Source organism: Cupressus sempervirens, chromosome 6, assembly GCF_028749045.1.
Source record: "Cupressus sempervirens isolate cs-2001-9-10 chromosome 6, ASM2874904v1, whole genome shotgun sequence".
Classification (NCBI taxonomy): Eukaryota; Viridiplantae; Streptophyta; class Pinopsida; order Cupressales; family Cupressaceae; genus Cupressus; species Cupressus sempervirens.
The window spans coordinates 119,139,847-119,164,496 of NC_143123.1; the positions used below are offsets into that span (position 1 = coordinate 119,139,847).

Consider the following 24,650-nt stretch of genomic DNA (forward strand, 5'->3'; position numbering starts at 1 on the left):
TGAAGTGCTCATTAAAGAGAAGGAAAGAGATATATATTAAAGAGAATGACATACATTACCAAGAGATTGACACTACTAAGTTAGTTTTGTAGATAGAAACTCAAGTGGATTTGATGCAGCAGTTCTAGATCAAATGGAAAAGAATGGTGCCCTAACTGAAGAGGTCAGGAATATTAAGATAGAAGAAGAAATCCAATCAATATCTCTATGTGAGGTGACCGAGTAGAAAAAGAAATCTGAAGAGGAAAAAGTCATGATTGAAGATGACAAAAGGATATTGATGAACAAATTTGAAGAGAAAACATTAAAGGTGAATGGGATTGATCACATGCAATTGGAAATATTGAATCAAATGATGATTTCCAATAATGAATTGAATGGAAAGGATATTGAGATCACAACATTAAAGTTGTAGAATGAACAATTGAAAAATGATTTGAAAAGAGAAAACAATTTTTTTGAAAGTTTCAATGGACCTAGTGAAGTCATTGAGTATTTTGAGCAATTGATGAGATATCTTAGATTTATACTAATACTGAATAATGATAATCATCTAAAAGTGATGAACAAAGAAGAAACAAAGGAAAGAATTACAAACCCACTTGTCATAATTCTAGTAAGATAGGTCATACAACAAATGTTTGCAGGAGCAACAATGCAAATTAGAACCATAAGAAGAAATTCATGCGTAACTATCACAAGTGCAACAATCAAGGACATCAAGCACATGAGTGCAAGACCAAGACATCAACCACACAAAGATTTGAATGTTACTGCTAAAACTATAAGAAGTATGGACATAGAGCATATGAGTGCAAATCAAAGCCTAACTGGTCATCAAACAAGAAAGCCAAGGTAAACCATACTAACAAATCTTACAATTGGGATTAAAATACAAGGTATATTTGTCACTATTGTCAATAATATAGACATGTTTCTAAAAATTGCATTAGAACACATTTTAAAAGTGACTATAGTAGATGGTTGAGTAAAAATGCAAGTTTTAGTTGTTTGAAGAATGGTCACATTAGCAGAAATTGTCCAACAAGGTTAAGAGAACCTAGAAATGAATTCAATAAAGGCAAAGGAAAGGTTAATGTTGAAGAATTCATAGTGCAAATGAACAATACATGGAAGAAAAAGGAAGATTGCAGTACATCATGTTTAGATAGGATTACCTCATCCAATGGATTAGGTGATCACACCAACCCCAATTAGGCAATAAAGAGATATGTGTGGGATTGATATTTCAAAGTTCAATTATACATCAGTTCCAAGGTTTCAATTCTAAAAAGATCACATATGTATAAAGTAAGATGCAAAGTATTGGTTAGAACTTAGAAGAAATCTATAAGTTTTCATGTTATTACCAAGCATGAAAAGTTTCACTATTGTTGTCAATTAAAAATTTATTCGTTGTCAAGCTATAGAAGGTGATAATGTTGGTTGATCTTGCTATGGTTTCTAAGTGTAGTAGGAATTACATGGAAGTTGAGTGAGTCAAAATTGCTATTGGAGTTGAGCTTACTACTATGTAAGCACTGAGCATTTATTGCAAAGTTTCAAGGGCTATATGATTTATTTTTGACTCATTTGCTATTATCTAATATTAAAGAGAGCACAAAGAGCTGAAGGTGAATTGGAGAAATAAATTCAAGTGTTTGCAAACTGAATTCAACTACTACTTGACACTAGACATCATATTTTTCAAGGTATTTATCGTGTGCAAAGCTACACTATTTGAATTTATGCAAACCCTAGTTAGTTGTTATTGTGTCTCGCTCTTTTGTTGCTATGGTTAAGGAAGGAAAGGAAGTTTTGAATGTTTAATTGATAAGTAATTAGATCAAACAACCATATTTCCAAGAAATTCCTGACATTGCATATAAAGGAGACCCATCTAGTGCATTATCTATGATACCACCACAAGTTTTAATGATACAAGATGTAAGGTATTTCTACACTTGTAAGGTTGGAAGCATTGGAGACATGGAAATGAGAGAGTTATATTGAAAATTTTGTGAAAATAGAGTATTGAAGGAGGAGTACAAGGTTGTAGAGAGAAAAGGGTTAACCTTGTCCCTAGATTTTCCAAACATATTCAAAATAAAATGAACTAAGATTGTGCTTATTAGAATACATGACAATTCTGTATGGTTGGAGAATGGCCCTATCAAAATCACAAAGAGTATTATTTATAGAGTAATAGGGTATCCAACCCTAGATAGACCAAATACTATGAGGAGTGATATAAAGGAGACAATTGAGAAGAATATAGGGGCACTATGGAACAAGAGAGGGATGATCATAGATACACTTACTAATCCCCTAATTACATTTGTAGTGAGAGTGATGGCCCATTATTTCAATCCAGCAAGTTAAACAGTGTACCATGTATGACTGTGGATTTGGGTTACAAGATAGTAAAGAAAGACCATTCTTATGACCTTGCCGAGCTACAACTCCAACAGTTATCTAAAAACTTGGGAGCCATAAGAAAGACAAAAGTTGCACAATGTAAATTTAGTTCAATTCTTGTTTGCATATTTTTCTATGTATAGAATAGTTTTCCCACATTTAGGAAAGTATCTTGGAAGAGTAATAGGTCAGTTGCAGTGCAAATTGGTGAATTTATAGAGCAACTTGGAGATAATTTTGAGTCCGCGATGACTAGTTATTTTGAATAATTTAAGAAGTCAATGAAACAAAGACAAAGGATTCTAGTGTCACTAGTAGAGAAGCATTTTAATGATTTTTTTTTCTAGTTGATGTTTATTTTACATATGTATTTAAGCTAATGTTCCAAGGGTGAGATGGCTCGAACCATTATCTTATGAGATTAATGTTGATGAGGCATCTATAGCCATCACTTCTTTATTGGAAGAGGAAGTAGATAAAGGATGCTACTACATTTGGAAATTATGATGTAGCAAATTCAAAGGTAACAATGTATTTAGAGACAAAATTTGTGTTGAGGAAGAAGAACAAGATTGTGAAGAAAATCAAAGAAAAATTTGGTGAAGAGGCAGAAGGAGATGAAGAAGAAGAGGATAATGAAGATGATGAAGATACACCTACCCAAGCACCACTAGCTCTTACATAGGTTCAAGGCAAAGACTAAGGAGAAGAAGAATAAAAAAATGATGAAGGTGTCGAGGGAGAAGAAGCCAATGAAGCACCCATTGCCATAAAAGAGAAGAAGAGGGAAAAAAAAAAGCCAACAGCTAGAAAACCTAAAAAAGTTATGAAACCTTCACAACAATAGCCTATAGTTCCTATTACCAGGGCTAGCACAAGAGCTACTACCAAGAAGACTTAGGAAGTTTAGAAGCCTAAAGGCAAAAGAGCTAGCATAGCTACAAAAGTAGATGAACTTGAGAAAAAACAAAGAAGGAAATATATTTCCCTAGCTAAATCAAATGAGGAGAGGACTGAGTCAGATGGCAACAACCAATTCAAAGAAGCAAGTCATAGTCCCTCTTTTGATTTGGACAACTTGAGTGAAAATATCAAGAATAATGCTCATTTAAGTGGATTTACACATGCTAAGTTTGATAAAATTGGGAAGTTAGAAATGGATAAAGTAGAAGAGTCTATATATGCCATGATGACAACTTTTAAGATGACTCCAATTGAGATTTCCAACTCTTTACCCAAGACCCTATATGATAGAGTTGAGCAAAGGTGGAAATATAGTCTCACAATAGAAAGAAACATTAGAGAGACTACACTTGCAAGAGTGATGCCAAACTTGGATAGATTTGAGATGACAAAGGCTATTAACAAGTATAAGGGAAGATTTTCTCCAAAGTACCAAGCCTTTAATATTTTATAGAACAAAATTGGAGTTGTTGTTCAGCAAATCACACAAATATGGAAGGTGATCTATGGGCTAACAACACAAAAGGCTATTGAATAGGCACCCATGGAAGTAAGTGAAGATAAAGTAGAACAAGAGATAATTGAAGTAATAAATGATGAATCTTAAGGGAAGCACATGGGGAAGGCACTACATAGACAAAAAATAAGGAAGAGAAACAACAAGACTAGAAGTACAAATGTTAAGTGATGTTCCACAAGTAGATACCGTAAAGATTAAGGATGTCTCTCACATCAATGTTTAGATGATCAATCCCCTAATAGAGGAGGATATGCAAAAAATATTCACCAATTCCACCACCAAGGCACAACTATGCAGTCATCCTATTTTGGTGAGCATAGTTGAGATTGAGAAGGCAGAATTGGCATCTACAAGGGAGAAAACACAAGCATTATCTATTGGCCCCCTCAATCTACAGAGATGCAACCTAAAATATTTATTGTACTATATCAAAGGAAGGACACAATGTCCTCACATATCAGCACCAAGGCACAAAATATTTTAGTAGCATCAATTACAATAAGGACACCAGTCCAAACAGGTCAAGAAGCCAGTCTTGCACCTACACCACAAGCACAAGGTGGAGTAGAAACTACAAAAAAGGAGAAGGATATGACAAAAGATTTAGTATTGACTACGAAACTACAAGAGGTAATTTTTATTTAGACACTTGTTACCTTACCAGATACTACTACTCCTACTCCTAGTTAAGCACTTCATAGGCTAAGTACAAAAGCTACCCCATTACAAGCATCAAGGCCTAGTCCTAGTACACATAAGGTTGATGAGGTGACATCCTATGGTGATATCAATTTAGATGAGGTGATTGAATTACCAAAGTTTGATCTTATATCAATCACAAGAGATCAAATGAGTATATTGCAGGATGCTCTGGAAAGGAAGAAACACCAAGAACTACTTAGAAGGGAGCATAGGCAGAAACAAGCAATTCGTGACATCAAGAACATATTTCTTGAAGCATTTAACCTCCCTGCACTTGATGAAGTCAAGCCAATCATTGAGTAGTTTATCAATACTATGGAGAAGATCAATGATGAAGACCTAGATACTAATGTTAAATTATTGGAGTGGTCTAAGAAGAAATTACAAACAAAATTGAATGAACAAATATCAAGTGTTATTGAACTACCCTAGGTTGAGTTAGCAACAAAAATTAATGGTGTGAAGAAAATGTTGGAGAACTTTTTCTCTCTTTAAACCAAGCTATGTGATGTTCCCCTATTCACACAAGAAGTGCAGAGACATATTGACCATCTGGAGGGAGATTTGAAGAAAATAGGTAACATTCTACAACAATCTCTTAGTCAAGGTTAGTCTCATTTTAGAAAATTTTTATCAGCACAAGGTTAGTTAGCATCTTTACAAGCTCATGATGCAAATATTAGGGCTACACTAATTAGCATCCAATCCATGTTAACCCCTCACATGGAGGTGTTACATAAGAAACTAGCCTATGTAGAGACATTAACAAAGATAGATCATCATCTTTCTACTCATGATGAATTAGTCACCCTTTTTGTTGAGTTGGACATTCAGGTCAAATCTCTAGAGGTAGCATATGACAACTATGATGCAGTAATGAAAATTATAATGGAGATCCATAAACCATTCTTGGATAAATACACAATTCATATACCACCCATGACATAAGTGTCAAAAGGGGGAGAATAAGATTGGAGAATGAAGAAAGGGGGAGAGAATGAAGAAAGGGGGAGACTGAACCAAAGACTTGAGAATAAGTTTTTGGGGAGACCAAACATAGAGTGAGACTATAGAAACTATAGAAATAGAGTTCAACATAATAGATCTACTTAGTAGGAGTATTCGATTTTAGTTTTAGAATAGAATAATCAACTCAGGGGAGTTCTAGAATTTTGAGGTATGACTATTTAGTCATAAGTATTTTGCAAAATTTTGAAGTTTTGAAATTTTGTATGTACTAAAATGAAGATTATCTGAGTTATGCTCAAGGGCTAAGGTTATTCATGCATGATCAAGTTTTTTTGCCATTGATGTCAAAGGGGGAGCTTGTTAATCTCATATTGGTTTTGGCATATGAGTGACAATACACTTAAGTCATTTTCTTAGTTCATGTTGAGCACGTAGTGTATGTCAAGTGTAAGTTGTCAGATATATAATATGTGTTGAGTAACTAGTAAATGCCAAGTCACTCAAGTGTCGAGAAGATAGTATATGCCAAGTCATTTAGATGTCAAGTGATCAATGGATGTTGAGTCAGTCAAAGGCTAAGTTACTTGAAGATACAGTGAATAATGAGCATCATACACTTCAAGTGCCAAGTAAACAATGTTGGACATAATTTTTTGTAATGGCACAAAACTCTACATAAAACATTTTTGAGCTGACTTAAGGATTTTTTTGTGATTCTAGATGATAAGGACGAATCTAAATTGAGGATTCCTATGCAGTACATGTAACCAATTACTTGAAGGGATGTTTTATGCAAAAAACTGGATGAATCATAATCATTGATTCATACTTAACCCTAAGTCACCTAAGTCTTCATAAGGAGGAAAAACTCTAAAAGATTTTAGAGTGGAATGTGAGAAAGAGAGAGGTTTGCATGCACAAACAAAGCATTCATGGTGGCTAAGGAGTTGTGAATTGAAATACATTGCAGAATCAATTAGAGGAGAATAGATGAAAGGAGTTAGAGGACATAAGTGATGCATATAATCAGAGAGGATCAAGTGCACATCAGTACAAAGGTGATATGCCATCTAGCAATAGAGTGCTAATCACAGGATTATTGCTAAGACATTCTAGAAGATAAATTAATTAAATCTCCTAATAGGGTGCTTACTTTCATTGTAAGTTTAGAGTCCATTAATTAGACACACTTCTAACAAGGCTTTGAAATCCTTTAACAAGGTAAGATCTAACAATCTTGTAAACCTTTAATAGGGCAGACCTTTCATAGGGTAGATCATTGTTTATGATCAAACATTGTAGCCTTCATTGGATACACTTTATTACTATAGTAGTGAAGATCTATGGGTCTCATCCCCACCCCAGTTTTACCTTCTCATTGGAGGGTTTCTGGATAATCAAATATCTTGTGTCATACATGTGTTGAATGTTATTTGATTTCATGCTATGGATGAATATGTTTAGCTAGCTATTTCAATTTACATGCAAATTGTGAGATGGATGTGTGGTGAATGATTTTATGGTTAATGTTTTAAAGGATTAATTCAACACCCCCCCCCACCCACCCTAATTTTACTTTCCCTATTGTATTTCCAACACATTGGCTCGCTCCATAGTAACTATTGCTCAATATGTCATGCCTGACCCTACTCCTTATTTACTTTAGTTTGTTGTTTTAGTCACTAGTTCTGTTGTTGGGATATTTTAAACTCTAAACACTATTTTGTTTATGATCAGATAGTTTAGTTTTGGATTTGGGAGATACATTTATTATGGATACTGCTTTTGAATTTCAATTTAATTGTACTCGGGATTTCAACAGATATATTTAGATTGTGAGCATGATGTTAACTAGGATGTTAGTAAAACTCACATGTGTATATTTGGATCTGTGTGTGTGTTTACATAGATATTAATCTTTTAGTTTATTGTTGGAAATTAAACACATCTAGTGTATGTATGGCAAATACATTCTGGTATTATAGGGAATTTCTCATTTATATTGGTGTTTTTATTATTTACAAGAAATTCAGTTCACACTTATATGTATTCGACCTAATATATAAACATATGTGTGAATATTAATTCACACACACACACACACACACACACACACACACACACACACACACACACACACACATATATATTTATATATTAATGTGAATATTTTGAAATTTCCCACATAAATTTATATGAACATAAGTATGAAATATTCACACATATTCACATAAATTTAAAATGTGAAGTAATTGTATTGGAGCTTGCAATGTTTAATTATACCGCGACTGCTATAACATTGAGGTTATTATTTTACTCATATGTTATATTTGTTATGGAGATTTTATTTCCCTAAAACCCTAGTGGGTTTTGAATGCTATTAAAAGGTAATATGTTATGGTTTAGGAAGCCAAATATATGGCAGTGGTTTTGGAACTATCAAATGTACTCGACTCTGTGTATGGTTTCAGTTCTTTTAATGCATTTTATGAAGGCATTAATGTGGCATTCTTCACTTGGTCAGCCATTTCATTTTGGTTTTTTTTTCTTGCTGGGTTTTGGCCGAGTTTTGGGCAGTTTGCTCTGTGAAGTAAAACACCCGTGAGGTTTTGCTGGAAAATAGGCATCATGGTTAGGAAGAAGCCCTATCTTATGAGGCTGAGCTTGTTTTTAATTCATACATCTTGTCATTTGGTTATTCTCTATTGTCAAAGTTGCTCTCAAGTTTATCGATTTTGGCATATTGGGAAGTGTGGCTGTGACAACAGGTTGCTGAAGTTTTTTGTGCTGAGCATTCACCCTCTGTTATATTTTAGGTAGGGGGCCTTTCTTAAACCCTATTCTCTTTCTATCGTGTGTGTTTCATTTTGAAATTGTAAATTATATTGTTAAAAGGTGATTTGTTAAAGGTTTCGCATATCGACACCTAAGGGTTGGAGTATGCAGGGTCAGCAATAAATGTGTTGAATTATGTATGTTTCCAAAATTGGATGTGGGTATGGTGAGATTTCCATGGTAACATCGCTAGTTGTAGCGTTTTTGTTATATGTTATGGAAATGGGTAATATTGTGATGTTTTCAGCTTCCATCGAGTCGAGCTCTGTGTGTCTTAAGTTTTGGTGCATATTGTTATATTGTATTTTGTAAAACAGTTTGCATGCATTCGAGGCTTAATGAATTTGTAGAATACTTAGTAAGTTTTGTTTGGGGTTACAAATTCGTCATGCTCAGTCGACATTAATAAATTTAGAAGGAATTTAACTCGAGTTTGGAGTAAGTTTTGAGAAATGAAACTTGAGCTTGTCTTATGTAAATATATTCGGGTACGTTGTTTAGACTGACCCACAGTGATTGTTGTGTTTAAAAACACTGGTATTAAAAGTCTGATATGTTATTTGAGATGTAGGAAACTTAAAACGTAGACAAGTTGTCGAACATTTATAAGAAATTGAGGGTAGGCATTTGATCAAATAGTTAGCATGAAACATATAGAATGTTGTATTAGTAATTTTTAATATAATGTTATTATACGATTGATAGGATATCAAACAATCGATACTCTGTGGGAACTGGCATCAAGACTCGATTACAATTTGGAATTTTGTATGTTGTTGGGTTTAAGTTATCGTATGTTATTATGAAATTTGGAACTGGGCAGCGAATTTTGGCAAATAGATAAGAGGGAACTCGAAAATAGTAGTGATATCATAGCGACAGTATAATTTCTCATTAAGTTATGAAAAGATGTAGAAAGGTATCAAGTTATAATAACTGTTGTTTTATTGAGTTATGCTTATGATCTGGTTTCATTCACAATTGTATAACGTATTTTGTGATAGTAAAAAAATTACATAACTGATGTTACTCGATGCCCAAAATGAAAATTATGTTGAACAGTGGGTATGCATCTTTAAAAACATAGTGGACTTCCATTTTAGTTAACTACAGTTATTGGCATGCTAGAAGTTTTACAATTCCTGTGTAAATAACATAATGATTTGATTTCAGTTTCACAGTCTCGTATGTAATTATGATTCTAGTTATGGGCAGTAGCATATTGTCAAACAGTTTGTGTAATTCAAAAATTGGTGTTAGCTTATGAGTTGTCCATAAGTAGAACTTGTAATTGGATATTGGAAATAATGTTGAATATACAGTATCATTATTAATGTTCTTTTGTATAAAATTTTTACTAAGATTGAACATGGAGAAGTCTGCTAGACATGATTAAATTAGTTTGATTATGTTATGAAGCATTCCAATGAACATTCATATGATGTACGAAATTAAAATTTTATGAATTAGAAATCTTTTATTACAAAGATGTATTTCAGTTCATAATTGGAAATGGAAGTAGTTTCAAGTGTTGAGGCAGATTATGATATATGTTTGATGATATGTCATTTAAAGCAAGAATATCATGTGCATTTTGATTTGTTATCTTGGTCATTTCAAAATTAAGTGTAGATGGTTAGGTCAGTAGGAAATTGATTGTATAGTATGAAGATTCAGTAAGTATCGTTGAGATGAGACAATAGTTCAATTGTATTTGCGTGATCTTGATATTATAGGTTTTATTTCTATTGTTATAATTATCTATATCTACCTTTGAACTTGGCAGAATAAGATGTGTTACAAATGGATTAAAGGATGTAGTTTCATGTTGTATACTGATTTTATATCTGTTGCATGAACATTTTTTTGTAAATCTGTTTGATGTGTATTTTAAGAATAGTTGTGATGAACATATATCAGGGTGGCTGAATTTGGTATATCCTATTTAGTTAATTAATTTAGCGATAACTTTAAAGTGAATTGGGTGGGTTAATTACATTTAAAAAGATAATTGGCCTTACCTATGACTTAAACCTATATGGTTAAGTACGGAGAACAAGGCATATCTCTATTTTGTCATTGACAAGTATAATAGAGAATATTGTTATGTGTTGACTATGAGCATACCATACATGGATGCAGAATCTTAGTGCCATAATGATGACACCTCAATATATATATGATTCATTTACGGGTTATTCTTGGTGTGAGTTTAATTTTGCATTGTTAAGTAAATGTTTACTTCTTGCATATTAATTATGGAACTACGCTATGTTAAAGTGAATCAGATATCTGCATTATGGTTATGTATATGTTTGTTCTAACGTGTATGCAGTTGGATTACGCTTTTCAACTCAGTGTGTACTGAGCCCCCTTTTGTGTTGTGTTGCATTTTTGTGTGTTTTTCCAGGTGCTTCAAGTTGTTTAGCAAGTAGCTAAGGATGACTGTTGAAGTTACTTTTTGAAACAACATTTAGGGTCCCTATGTTTGACATAGGTGTTTAAGAATGATGTTGTACTTCATTATTGTACTGAACTCAATATGTATTCGCATCATTATGGATATATATTTGGATGATATATTCTTGTATTTTGAGGTTTTCAGATTGAGTGTGGCTCAATCATTGTACTTGTGCTTGTAATAAGTTGAATTTAATAATAAAAAATTGTTACGTTCTTTGTGGTTGTTCTTTGTTTCAAATTTTCTTGGTTATGCTTAGTGCAGCATTACACGATATATGACTTGGAATATGTACAAGTCTTCATTCCTTAGCTCAACCTCTATAAGATGCCTTGGTCATAGTGATGACTGAATAGTCATGCCTTGTGAATGACTAAGTGTTTGACACTAATAGACAACATGACTTAGGGATCAACATATTATAGAAAAAATTTATGCTTGTAAAAAATAGAGTCACTCTTTCAACATCAGGTTTTTGACAACATACCAATTTTTGTGGGAGAAAAAATTATTGAATCAAATCAACTGAAAAAATAAAACAAGAAATATATTTAGAATCTACATAGAATATCCTAGATTACTCTTATTTACTTCACCTTCAAATTTGTTACCGTTAAACGACAATTTGCATCTAAAAGTGAATTTTTATTTATTTTTAAATCATAATCCATGTCTAAAAAAGTGTGACCCACTATTGTGGGTCCATCCACTAACTCCAACTTTAATTGAAGCTTGACTATTTTTAACCCTAACCATGATCCAATTCTAACTATACATATCTCCTATAAATATATTCAAACCCTAACCCTTAGAATAACTAAATTCTAGCCATAATGATGATTCCAATCTAACCTTAATTTGATTGTAATGGAACTCTAATCTTATCTATAAACAAATCATTACCTAATTTCTCAACACTAACCTCAAAGTAAACCCTAACTCTAAGCTTATTTAAAAACTAATCAATTAGCTGTCACTTTTTTCTAAATCAAATATTTTATTTATTTTAGAGTACTTATTTATTTATCATTTTCATCAACTACTTATATCTGGATTCTATAAATTGATACTCTTTATATGTTTGAAATTTAAATATCAAAATAGTATTCTTAAAAAATTGATTAATGATCATTTATAAAAATATTAATTAATTTAATTACAAATATAATTCTCCTTGTTGTATCATTAACATTATACTAAATAAAACTTATTTTTTCAATAGAAGTCATTTGGTTTATGATGGTGGTGAATACTTCTTCCCCTACATAGAACCCTCATTCTAAATTTAGTCAAACTTTAATATTAACCCTTAGAAACCTAACCAAATTGAACATTAATGTTAAATATTTAATCCTAACTTATTTTTACAACTAACTTATTTAACTCTCATATTAGCCTAACATAACTTGTTGTTATAATTTAATCCTAAATCCTAACACTATGGACATAATTTAAATATTTTCCTATGATGTAATAAAACTCTAACCCTAATCAATAAAAAAATCTAAATCTAATTGATCCCCTATTCTAGTTGTATCTTATTTGATTCTTAACTAATTCAAACCTTAATCATAGTTTAATTCTCACCAAATATATCTTCTACAAATATAATCAACCCCTAATTCTTATAATAGGCAAACTCTACCCATAATCAATAGATTAACTCAATCATAATTCTAATTGTATAATTTCTAAACTTGAACACTAAAATTAATGTTAACTCCTAATAAATCATGCTACTAACCTTATTGAACATTGATAAAACCCCAACCCTTTCCCAATTCATATGTTTATTTATTTTGATACTTTTATCTATTTATTATTTTCAACACCTTCTTATATGTAGATTCCACAATGATCCTCTTTACATATTTTAGGTATAAAAAAAATTGTTGAAATTTTGAATAATGATTATATGTATATGAATTTTAAATAGAGTCCTTTGTAATCAAACTTGAATTGTATCCTAACTCAACTTTATTATAAGATTAAGTAATTAAAAATCTAACCATTATTAAACTCTAACCAATGATATCTCCTACAAATCTAATTGGACCTTGGCCCTCATAACAACTAAACTCTAATAATTATTATTACCTTAATTAAAATCTACCTTACTTATATTGAACTCTAATTGTAACCTTTAAACTCTAATCTTAATTGAACTCTAATTTTATTATATTAAATTCTAATATCTAAGTAACCCTAATTTAATTATATTGAACTTTGATCCTAATTGAACCTTTAATTTAACCCTAATCTAATTATATCTTAATCTAACTTAATTTGAATCAAGGAATTTATTTTTTTCAACATTCACCTTTAATTTATTCACGGTTAATCTTCAATTAAATTATAACCCTAATTATATTTTGACATTAAAAAATTATTTATTTTGAAGTATTTATCTATTATTTATCATTCTTAACAACTCCTTCTACCTAGACTCTAAACAATTACATTCTTTATATATTTTTAAATTTGAATATACAAATTATTTTTTAAAATTTGAATAGTAATAACCTATCTATCTATATTTGTATATGAAAATAATTAATCGGATGAAATGATGAATTTATTCAATGTCAAAAATTTTTTTGATTATTTTAAAAATTATACTATATAATGACTTATATAATATTTAGAGTCATGTATTACTTATTTTCTTTAATTTTATAATATTGCTATTGGAGAGAAGTAATTTACTAATAATAAATATCTATGCTATTTTAACATTTATTTAGAAGAAGCTTAATAAATTTTATTTGAGTTTTTGTAAATTTGAAAAAAAATATAAATTAATCTAGATATATAAATAAACACCATTTTTAATCACTTAAAACATGCAAATTCGAAAAGTAAAATTTAAATAGATATAAATTATTCTAAATTCTTATACATAATATCTTTATAAATCTATCTATATTTTCTTGAATATTATATAATTCTACAAATATATTAAAATATTTATATTCTTTTGCATGTGTATATTAAATGCCCTTTCTGAATTCTTGTAAATAATATCATATAAAGCTATATATTTTTTCTAAACAATATATTTAAAATAGAAATCTTAATAGGAATACAACACACACACACACACAAAATCTTTCTAAAAATCATTTAGATAATTTCTTTCTAAATCTATATGTAACTTTTTATAGCTTTTAGTTATATAAACAACTTTAAACTCAATCTTATTCGTGACTTAAAGCAAATTTCAAATATTTTAATATATAATTAATGATGTAGCTTTCAAAATCTCTGATTTAAGATTTATTAGTTAAGTTCTAATTTAAAACATTCTATTTACCCTAAATATTATTATAATCATTTTTAACAAATTTAAATTGAGAGGTTTGATATATGTATCAAACATTACTTGTAATTGGTAATGCAAATTAGATATCATTCACAGTTGCAATCAAATTTATTTTTCTAGTTCTCAAGGAATTTTTTTTAAAGCAATGGTGCTTGAAGGACTAAAATTTGTTTTGCATGCGATCATCATTATTAATGTGACTTAGAGAGTATAATTGAGTTAAGAAAAAATAAATAATGAGCAAACTTATTATAGGTGAAATACCTTTCCCTATATAGATTTTTCTAGATTATATATCTTCAAAAATATGTCAACATGTCATTTATCAATTTTATATTAGAATCAGATTAAAAATAAAATAATAAAAAATCTATGTTATATATATTCAATATTTATTAAATATAATTGACTCAAAAATATAGAAATTTCTAAACCATAAAAATTACTATTTATGAAAAAAATTGATTGCATAACTGATATTCTATGCTTAAATCAGTATCCAATCTAAGTTGATGATTTTGCATAGGATGTTTCCAATTAAAACCACTACCCTATTTTCTCTATAAATACAATGCAAAGGCAGGCAATTAACTCAATCTACTCTAAGATGGCTTACCCACATCTTGCAGCAGGCTTTTCGGTGTGCCTCCTCTGTGTCCTAATTATACTCACCATTATGCTTGCTCATGCATCTAATCCTCCATCAACATTTCAAGGTTTTTGTTATTATGTTACATAATTTCATTTTTTATCCATGGTATTAGTGTTTTAAGGTTATATGGCAAATTTTTTCTTAATTAATATTTGAAAATTAAATTATTTTGGTTATTAAATTATTTTATGATATATTGTGAGCTTTTTATTGAAAGGTTTTAGATTTGAACCTGTTCGATCTTAATACGTAATAATAATTAATGCATTATGTTATTACTGTAGCAAGAAAATGGGAGAAGGCTCTTCAAACAAGTGTGCACCCACATTTTTGTGCTCATTGTTGCATTCATAGTCATTGTGGTTGGTGTTGCCCAAATCTATGATTGCATTTCATGAGACATTTACCACATAATAGAATGTTTTGGTGTTTTTTTAATGAAGTTTTTTTAAATAATAAATTCTTATATTAATACCAGAAAAAAATGCTTAGAATTTGAATTAGGAGAGCTTACCTTCATATTGTTTTATGTTTAGAGAAACTGGATGGCATTTTCTTATGAATGGAATTTCTTAGTGTTTGAATTATAAAATTAGCTTCAGAAAAAATAAAATTATATGATTCTTTTTAAACAATTAAAAATTTTAAAGGCATTCTTGCTAAGTTACAATGAAAAAATATAATGTAAAATCACATGCATAAGTCTTGTCCTTTACAAGCTTTTCCCTCAAAGTCATGATAAATGTATCCAATATTAGAAAAATAAAGCTCTTCTTGCATAAAGAATTCTAAGAGAAAAACACAATTTAGATATGTGTAATGGTCATTGATATTCCATTTATACTTTTCTATAACAAAAGTTATTATAGGTTAGTTATAATGATATTGTATGGTTCTTATTATATTTGTCATAGGCTGATACTATTTAATCACTTCTACATATCTAGTGATTAATTTCTTATATCTAACTATTTTTCCTTTTGATTTTAAATTTTTAATACTTTATTTTGTGAAAGATCACTATTAACTAATGTATATATTAAAATATAACATTTCAAAATTTCTACATCTTAATATTATTTCTTTTATAAATGTTTAGTATCTAGAGTAAAATAAAATATTAGTGTACTAAAAATACAATTAAGTTATAATAGTATCATTGCATTTATGTAATAATTTATTTTTTTAAATTACAATTTTTAAATTTCTGTTAATTGAAATTTTGATTTTTAACTTAAAAGTTTCATCCAAAATATATATCAAATATTAATCAATTATTAATAAAATTATATTTAATCTTATCAATTTTACTTTATTATTCTAATCAATTAAAATTATTATAATCTACAGAAAATACAAGCCACTATGTGGCACTTGTTTGTGCATTATAGAATATTACCTCATAAGGTAAATTAGTTTATTCATTTAAATTTTGTCCATTCTTTAAGGGTTGCTTCAAGGTGTTTTGTTTTATATTTTATTATACTCATTTAAATTAAATATTAAATTCTAATAAAAAATATTTTATGTAATTTTTTTATAATTTCTTCTTTTAGAAGATATAAGATTTTCTAATTATCTAATTATAAATTGATCTCTAAAATATGTTAAGCTTTTATTTTCCTTTAATAATGTATAAATATTATAATCATTTAAATGTAGTTTACATTTAATTTTTGGGAAGCTTTATTCAGACCATTGTTTCTAAATAAATTTGTAAAGAAAATAGATGTGAGTAAAATAAAATAGAATATATAGAATAAAAGAATAGATGCATAGTAGAATGATATGAAGTATGGTACAACTACAAATTTAAGAGTTCTTAGAAGACAATATTTTATTTAGTTTAATTATTGATTATAAAAAAATTAGTTGACTTATAAAAATGTGAATTTTTAGCTTTTATTTAATTCAAAAATAACTATTTTTTAATTTAATGTATTTAAAATTTGAATCTTATTTTTTTTAATACATGTTAGTTTTGGTTTATTATTTTATTTCAAGTATGTAAATTTTTTAAATATGTTCATTTTGTTTTAGTATTCTATTTTAAGTATGTTCAATTTAATATATATTTTATTATATTTTTTAAATTATTCAATATGAGATGTCATGGGCTTGGCAAATTTAAATTAAGTACTTAAAGCTTTTAGTCTATCCTTTACCAAATCAAGTGTAAAGACCTTGTAAGATAGGGTTTCTAATGGAACACCGATATTCCTCATAGAATTTAATTGGAAGTCTTTCATGACAGCCTTCAATTTATTAAATGTAAAAACCTTCTTTTATTAACTTATAATTGTTACCTATATTTAAGAGTATTTAAAATGATTGAAGTCTTCTCAATGAAAAGTAATTAATGTTGGAATTTCATGATTGGTAATAAGACCATCATAATTTACCACTTTCTAATCTATCTTCCATTTTTTATCCAATTTTCACCTAATTATGTCTCCAAAATTGTCATAGTTTCTTACAATTAAATAAATAATAATGTACATAACATTTAATATATTTAATATAAAATGAATTTGTAAAATTTTATAATATTTTGCCAATAATTTTTATTTCATAAAAATAATATAATATAAGAATTATTTATAAATATATTTAATAATTTAAATTATATAAAATTTTATAAAATAATTGACATCATTTATAATATAACATTATGCTTCAATGTATTTTTTTATAATTTAAAATTTTTATATGTATCATTTTAACTATCACTATTCATATGATTGCATATTATTCTTTAACTTTAAGATGTATAATAATAACTAATTAACTAGAATATATGTAATCAAGGCTCTATTTGTTTCAAGGAGATTGAATAATTACAATGGTAGAAATGACTTTAATGTGATCTATTTGGACTCGTAAGGAAGTGGTACAAAGAATTTTTGGTGGTACCTACAATTGTCTAATCTTAGTGAAGTTCTCGGGATGAGTTTCTACTTGATTTTGATTTTATGTTTTGTCATCACCATTTCATCTCACAAGTTTTAGAATAACTCTTTAACAAGCTTTAAATGTGTTTTGATAATAATTTTTCCCTCCTTCCTCCCCTCAACCTTTCTCCTCTCTCTCTCTCTCTTTACTTTCTCTCTCCTCTTTCTCTCTTCACTATGTCTTAACTTTGTCTCTCCTCTCTCTTCACTTTGTCTCTCCTCTCTTTCCATTCACTCTCTCTCCTCACTTTATCTCTCATATCTCTCTCCTCACTCTCTCTCCTCACATAGATATTTAATTTATATACATCAATTTAAATGTTTTAGATGTTTAGATGTAAAATTTAATGCTCATTTTTAGATGTATGTATTTAATTTTATTTTTTCTATGCATGTACATTTAATTTATTTTGATGCACATTTGTAAATTTATTTTAATTTATAAAACTTAAAAGGACCTGTTAACCCCTAATATGACCTATTAACATCTATTAACTAATGTGTGACCTATTAACAACTAAAAAGACCTCTTAAGATGTTATTGGACTCATTAACACTTACTTATTAGTACCTTATATTACTAATAGGACCTAATATGACCCCTTAAGACCTTAGGTTACGAATAAGACCTAATAGGACCTATTATGAGCCTTTATGATCTTACATTACTAATACTTTACATATTAGTTTTTATTGAATATGTGTGTGTGTGTGTGTGTGTGTGTGTGTGTGTGTGTGTGTGTGTGTGTGTGTGTGTGTGTGTGAATATAGACACACACACATACATATGTATGAGACTAACATTTCATATATTTCATATGTTTCACTAATATGGTTGATACATATGAATTTACATGTACATGATTTATTTCCTTTGACAATAATTTCCTAATATTTTTTACGATTTCTCTATTCTGCACTAGGTGATCTATTTCTTGCAAATTTACTTTTTCTTTCTTTCTTTCATCCAATCTGTGATCTTCACAAAACTATCAAAATATTGTAAATTATCTTCAAAACATAAAAACTCTTATTATTTACAAGTCTTCTTCCTGTTTCTTCAAAAGAAGCAAACTTAAAAGAGATTTCCAATTGATTTTGAAACTAAAAACAAAATTTTATTTATATCAAAAATTAAAATTAAAAACAAAATATTATTAGCCAACAATGCTTCACACAAATCCCCCTTGGGCCCCATATTGGGTGGCAGGGGTTTTGTACAAAGCACCTTGGGCCCAATATTGGCTGATAGGGGTTTTGTTTGAAGCCTCCTTGGTAATGATTCAATAGGACAAGTAATTTCTAGAAAGTGGCCCAAGGGGCTTCATTCAAAGCCAACATGGATAAACATGAGATCACATAATTTTCCCCCACGGGGCTTCATGCAAAGCCTTCCCAAGGGCTTCATTCAAAGCCCCCTTTGTACAAAGTTACATTGATTATTTTAACAAAATCCCTTAATTTTCTATTAAATTTTTCCCTTTAGAGGGCTCAAATAAGACCATAATAGATCCATATTCTAAAATTAAATATAGAATATTGTTTTACTCTTAACAAGGTTTCCAATGACTATACTTTTAGTATATATTATGTTTATCATGATGTTTAATTTTTTTTTTATTAAATATAGAATTTTTTTTTACCATTTTACAATTCTTTATTTGAAGCTTCGAGAAAAATAGAAAATAAGAGAATTTTTTTTTGCAAAATATGCATTACAAAGTTATGTGTGTTACCTTTCTAGCAAATCAAGAAGAATTTCATTTTTATTTAATCAAATTAAATTATATTAGTCAAAATTAACTTATGTCTAAATCATCATTAATGTCACTTTGCCACTGAATAAAATCTACAATTTTTAACAATGTTAAATGAAACTAGCTAGAGCTGCTAGATATCAATGTTAACATTCTATCCTTGAAATAATTTTTTTTTTGTCATATTTTTTTTTAAATACATTGATAAAATGAGTCATCACTCTTTAAAAGTGATCATTTTGCATATAGATCACTTCTCAAAGGAGAAGGAAAATTGGACTTCAATTAAATTTTTTTAAAATAATAAAAAATATTGTAAGAATTTAGAAAGAAAATTCTAAAAATCACTAGTTTACATCATCTTCAAATTCTTGATGGTTTTTTAGTAATATGCATTCAAAAGTGAAGTTTTTTTAAAAAATATTTGTTTCAATGTCAAAGTTGGCCAAAAATTGGGAACTGGGATTATGGAACCACTCTTTAAAAATTAAACCCAAAATATAAGTATTAGATTTTTACAACACTAGGAGATTCATCCTTGCTTGAAAATATGCACCATGTTACCATAGGTGTTCCAATTAGTTTTCAAATTTCTAATCTAAATTAACCTTACTAGTAAATACCTAATATAATGTGTTTGTGGTATGAAAAGTTGTCCTTATTCTAAGTTATCTGCAATTCCAAATAATATTTCATCTCTCCAATCATATGTTAGAATTCTTTAGAATAACTAAGACGGGGGGGCGAATCAGTTATCCAAGGTCCAATGATGTCCAATAAAACTTTTTCTACAAATCCTTAATGGCACATAACTGAAATTATCATGCATGCGATTAAACATTAAACAACCATGAAAAGTAAACATGCATAACACCATAACACTAAGGATTTGATAACCCAGAAACCCTCCAAGAATAAGAAGGTAAAACTGGAGTGGGGATGATACCCACAAAATAATTGCGCAATTGATTTCAACCACTTCTGATGGTCTGCCCTATTAAAGGCCTACCCTATTAAAGGCTACATCACATTGTTAAATGTGACCTTGTTAAAGGATTTAAGAACATTCAACTTGGAATGTCATCTTGTTAAAGGATTTACATAGAGTTGTTAGGCTCACCCAAGTCTTATGGGACTTGCAATCACCTTCTCAAAAGAATCTTTCATCCCTCTCTAAGGATCTCCTATCCTCCTCCTAAGGATTTCTTATCCTTCTCCTAAGGATCTCTTTATCCTTCTCATGGGGATCTTATATTCTTTTCCTGAGGCTTATCCACCTAGCTGTTAAGCTAACCTAGCAATGTAGGGTTTCAATACCTAATACAATGGTAAGAAAGTATTAGAAGGATTTTGACCTGATACAGATTGCAACCCTAACTGTGTAGATTTTAGATCACTCTTCAATTCCTTTCTTTTCTTGGCTTCTCTTCCTTGCAGTGTTGACAACTTGTTCACCCTTCAAGATCTGTCTCCTTGAGTTCTTCCACTCATTATGCCAATGCAATCTCTGGTCACTTGATCAACTCAGAGTCTTGATGCTATATTCTTACTCCTCTTGACTTCTTCGCATGATCACACTTATGACCAATTCCCTCTCTTGCACGCACATTTGATCTCTAACCTGTAACTCCTTATAAAAAAGTTATGTTCTTTATTTCCCACTCAAATCTTAATTTTCTCTTGAGAAAATAGTATTGTTTTTCCCTCCAAATTGTTTCTTCTAGACACTTCATGATAAATCCATTAGCATTCACCTTGGATTGGTTTGCATGGATTACATAGAATTATGTGACATCTACTCATCATTCATAACTTCCAACTACTTCACAACATTTGATGTAACAACCTTATCGCTGCTGATTTGGCGAATCTTGTCTTAACAAATAATGCAATAACTTGGCATTATTGGTTTACTGATGCTCAACACCTTCTGTGTTACTCAACTTCTTAATGTTATTTACTAGCGCTCGGCACCTGAAGCATTTTGGCTTTGCTCGGCACTTGAAAACTTACTCAGCATCCATTATCTTTTTCTGCTACTCAGCACCTGAAGGATTTTGTGTTACTTGGCATCTGAGTAATCACTCAGCTTATACTAAATTTGAACTTTCTTGGCTTCAACTAAGAATGTGTTTGGCTCTAACTAGCTTGCTCAGCTCTTTCTAATGAACTTAGTTAATCCTTACATCTTTGATGTATCTCAGTGTGTCCATCCTCTTAGAGTATGTCATCAATACATTATTTTATCAATGGCTTAGCTGATCCTTATACTTCATTACATCATCATAACTTCAACCTTTCTCTAGGTACTCTAGTTACATCTTATTGATTGCCACCTCCTTGTCAATCAACCAATTAATAGTATTTGGATCACTAAAGCAATTGTCATTCCTACAAGTAGCAAGTTTGACATCAATGACAAAACAATTATTGAAAACATTCTTTACCAGTTCCATTATCCTTCATTCATGATCTTTTCAATCATTTTCAACATCATACTCATCTCAAATTCATTCTTCATTTTCTCTATAATTTTCTTACTAGCCTCATCATTTCCATCGAAGATAATGTCATCTCAAATAATTCTATAATCAATAGTCCATCTGAATTCTCTCTAAGTACTAATTATTATCTACATTTCATGTCTTGAATCCAAAACTCTAAAAATGTCTATCCAATATTTCATACCAAGCTCTAGGTTCTTACTTTAATCTGTACAATGTCTTTTTTAGTCTATAAACTATATCTTTATCTTGAGTCAATGGAAAGTCATTAATTTTTTCAATGTATACTTCTTAAACATCTGCATTCAAAAATGTCGACTTGACATCTATCTAGTATACCTTGAAATTATTATTTTTGGATATTCCAAACACATTCTTTCTTCTTGAAGCCTTGTAACAGGGTTGAAATTTTCTTCAAAATCAACTCATTCCTACTGTAAGTATCCGCTACATACCAATCTTGCTTTGGTCCTTACTACTTTTCCTTGTTCATTCATTTTGTTCTTGAATACCCACATAGTACCAATAACATTCTTTTCTTTAGATCTAGGGACAAATTCTCATGTCTTATTCTTCTCAATCTAATCAAGTTCTTCTTTTATTCCTCCTTACATGCTTTATTAATGGTCTTAGGTTCAACTTGTGATATCAAACAAAGTTCATCTTTTGTCTAATTTCTTGTTAAAACTCCTTCATTAGTGATTCCAATAATTTGTTTCTCAAGGTGATTCCTTACAACATACCTTGGTGTTATATGTTTACATATACTTTTCTCTACTTTGATTTAAAGTTCAAGTTCATTTCTTAGTTCCTTAATCTACAACTCATTATCAATTTCATAGAATAATTCTTGTTTTGCATTTTGAATGTTAGGTCTTTGACTAGTTCTTACTTCATTATCAAAATCATAATCAACTATCCAATATTTTATTCTAAATTTCTCATCAATTTCATATTTGTTCTTTTAACTATAATTCTCAATGTTTGATTGTAACATCTATATGTATTTCTTTTCATTGGATATCCAAGAAATATGCATTCATCACTTCTAGGATAAACATTTCCTATATTATCTTCTCTCTTGATGTAACATTTGCTTCTAAATATTCTAAAGTATTTCATTGTAGGTGTATGTTTAAACTAGACTTCATAAGGTTTCCTACTAGTTCCTTGACTGATATGATATTTATTCATTATGTATACTACAGTGTTAAATACTTATCTCCAATATCTATGCAATGCATTTATTTCAAGCTCACGGCTCTATCTACTTCAATCTTGGTTTGTTACTCCATTCTTCCACCCCATTCTAATGTGTTGTATCCAACACAAAAGATATTGAACTAATTTAATGCAAATTATCTTCCTCTGTCTTATGTTAAACATTCGAACCTAAATCATTATCTAATCTAGTCTTGAATATCTCAAAAGCTTTAGATTTCTCTCTAAGATATTTTATGCACATCATTCTTGTGAAATCATTGATGAAAAGAATAAATTCCATTTTACCATAGAATGTACTTGTTATTGTAGGACCACATATATTTATGTGCATAATATTTGATTTTGTTGATGAAGTGAATGTTTTTCTTGGAAAAGATTTCTTCTTATGTTTAGCAATCATATATTCCTTACAAATCATGTTAGAGAGTTTCACAATCATATGTAGATCTCTTACAATATTTATTGTGTTGGTCATCTCAATATTATCAAAATTTATATGAAAAATTATCTTATGACACAACCAACTATCATCCATATTAGTTACCAAACATGTCTTCATAGTAGGATTGAATTAAAAAACATTGCCTTCAGTTCTCATATCTAGTCCAATCAATTTATCATTCTTGCCTTTGATTATACATTTCTTCTAGTAAATTGTGAAAGTCTAGTAAATTGTGAAAGTTATCCCTTATCAACAAGTTGTCCAATACTCAACAAGTTATAGTTCAAGCCACCCAAAAAGTAGACACATTGAATGTTAGTTTCCTCATCTAGCGAGATAGGTCCCTTTTGCTTAATAAGATGTAGTGCATTTGTTGGAACATTTAGATAGATAGGATGTTGAGAGGGGGAAGGGGGTTGAATTAGTATCCTCAAAAAATTGTAAATCTTAACAATTGAAACAATTTTATGTCCCTTCAGTAACTCAATAACCACATAACTTCTACCGCAATGCTTGAATATAAAAGTAACTAATCTAATATCATCATCTTTAAACATAAACATTCAAATAGATATTCATTACACATAATGAAATCATTTGTTATATCAAAAACCATTGGTCAAAGGGAAAATTATGGTAGGGATGACACCCACAAATCCATCACTACTATAGTAAGAGGATTCCTTGTTATGGATACAATATTTTGTCATTTTTAGTGACTTGCTATGTTAAGGGTATAAAATAAGATCTATTAAGATCTACCTTTCACAAGGATTTCACAAGACTCAACTAAGTGTGTACTCAATTAAGAGATTTTACATAACAAACTTTTAAGTCTACCTTTTACAAGGATTTAAAACTACTACTATGATAAGAAAGTAGCATCAATTGATATGTGTAACAACAACATACTTTACTTAATCAGATCTC

At 29.5% G+C, this 24,650-nt stretch overlaps 1 pseudogene; it reads left to right on the plus strand.

Annotated features, from left to right (window-relative positions):
- Positions 1-4,345: 4,345 nt before the first annotated feature.
- Positions 4,346-24,650, plus strand: part of LOC149551512 (uncharacterized) — a 48,046-nt pseudogene continuing 27,741 nt past the window's right edge.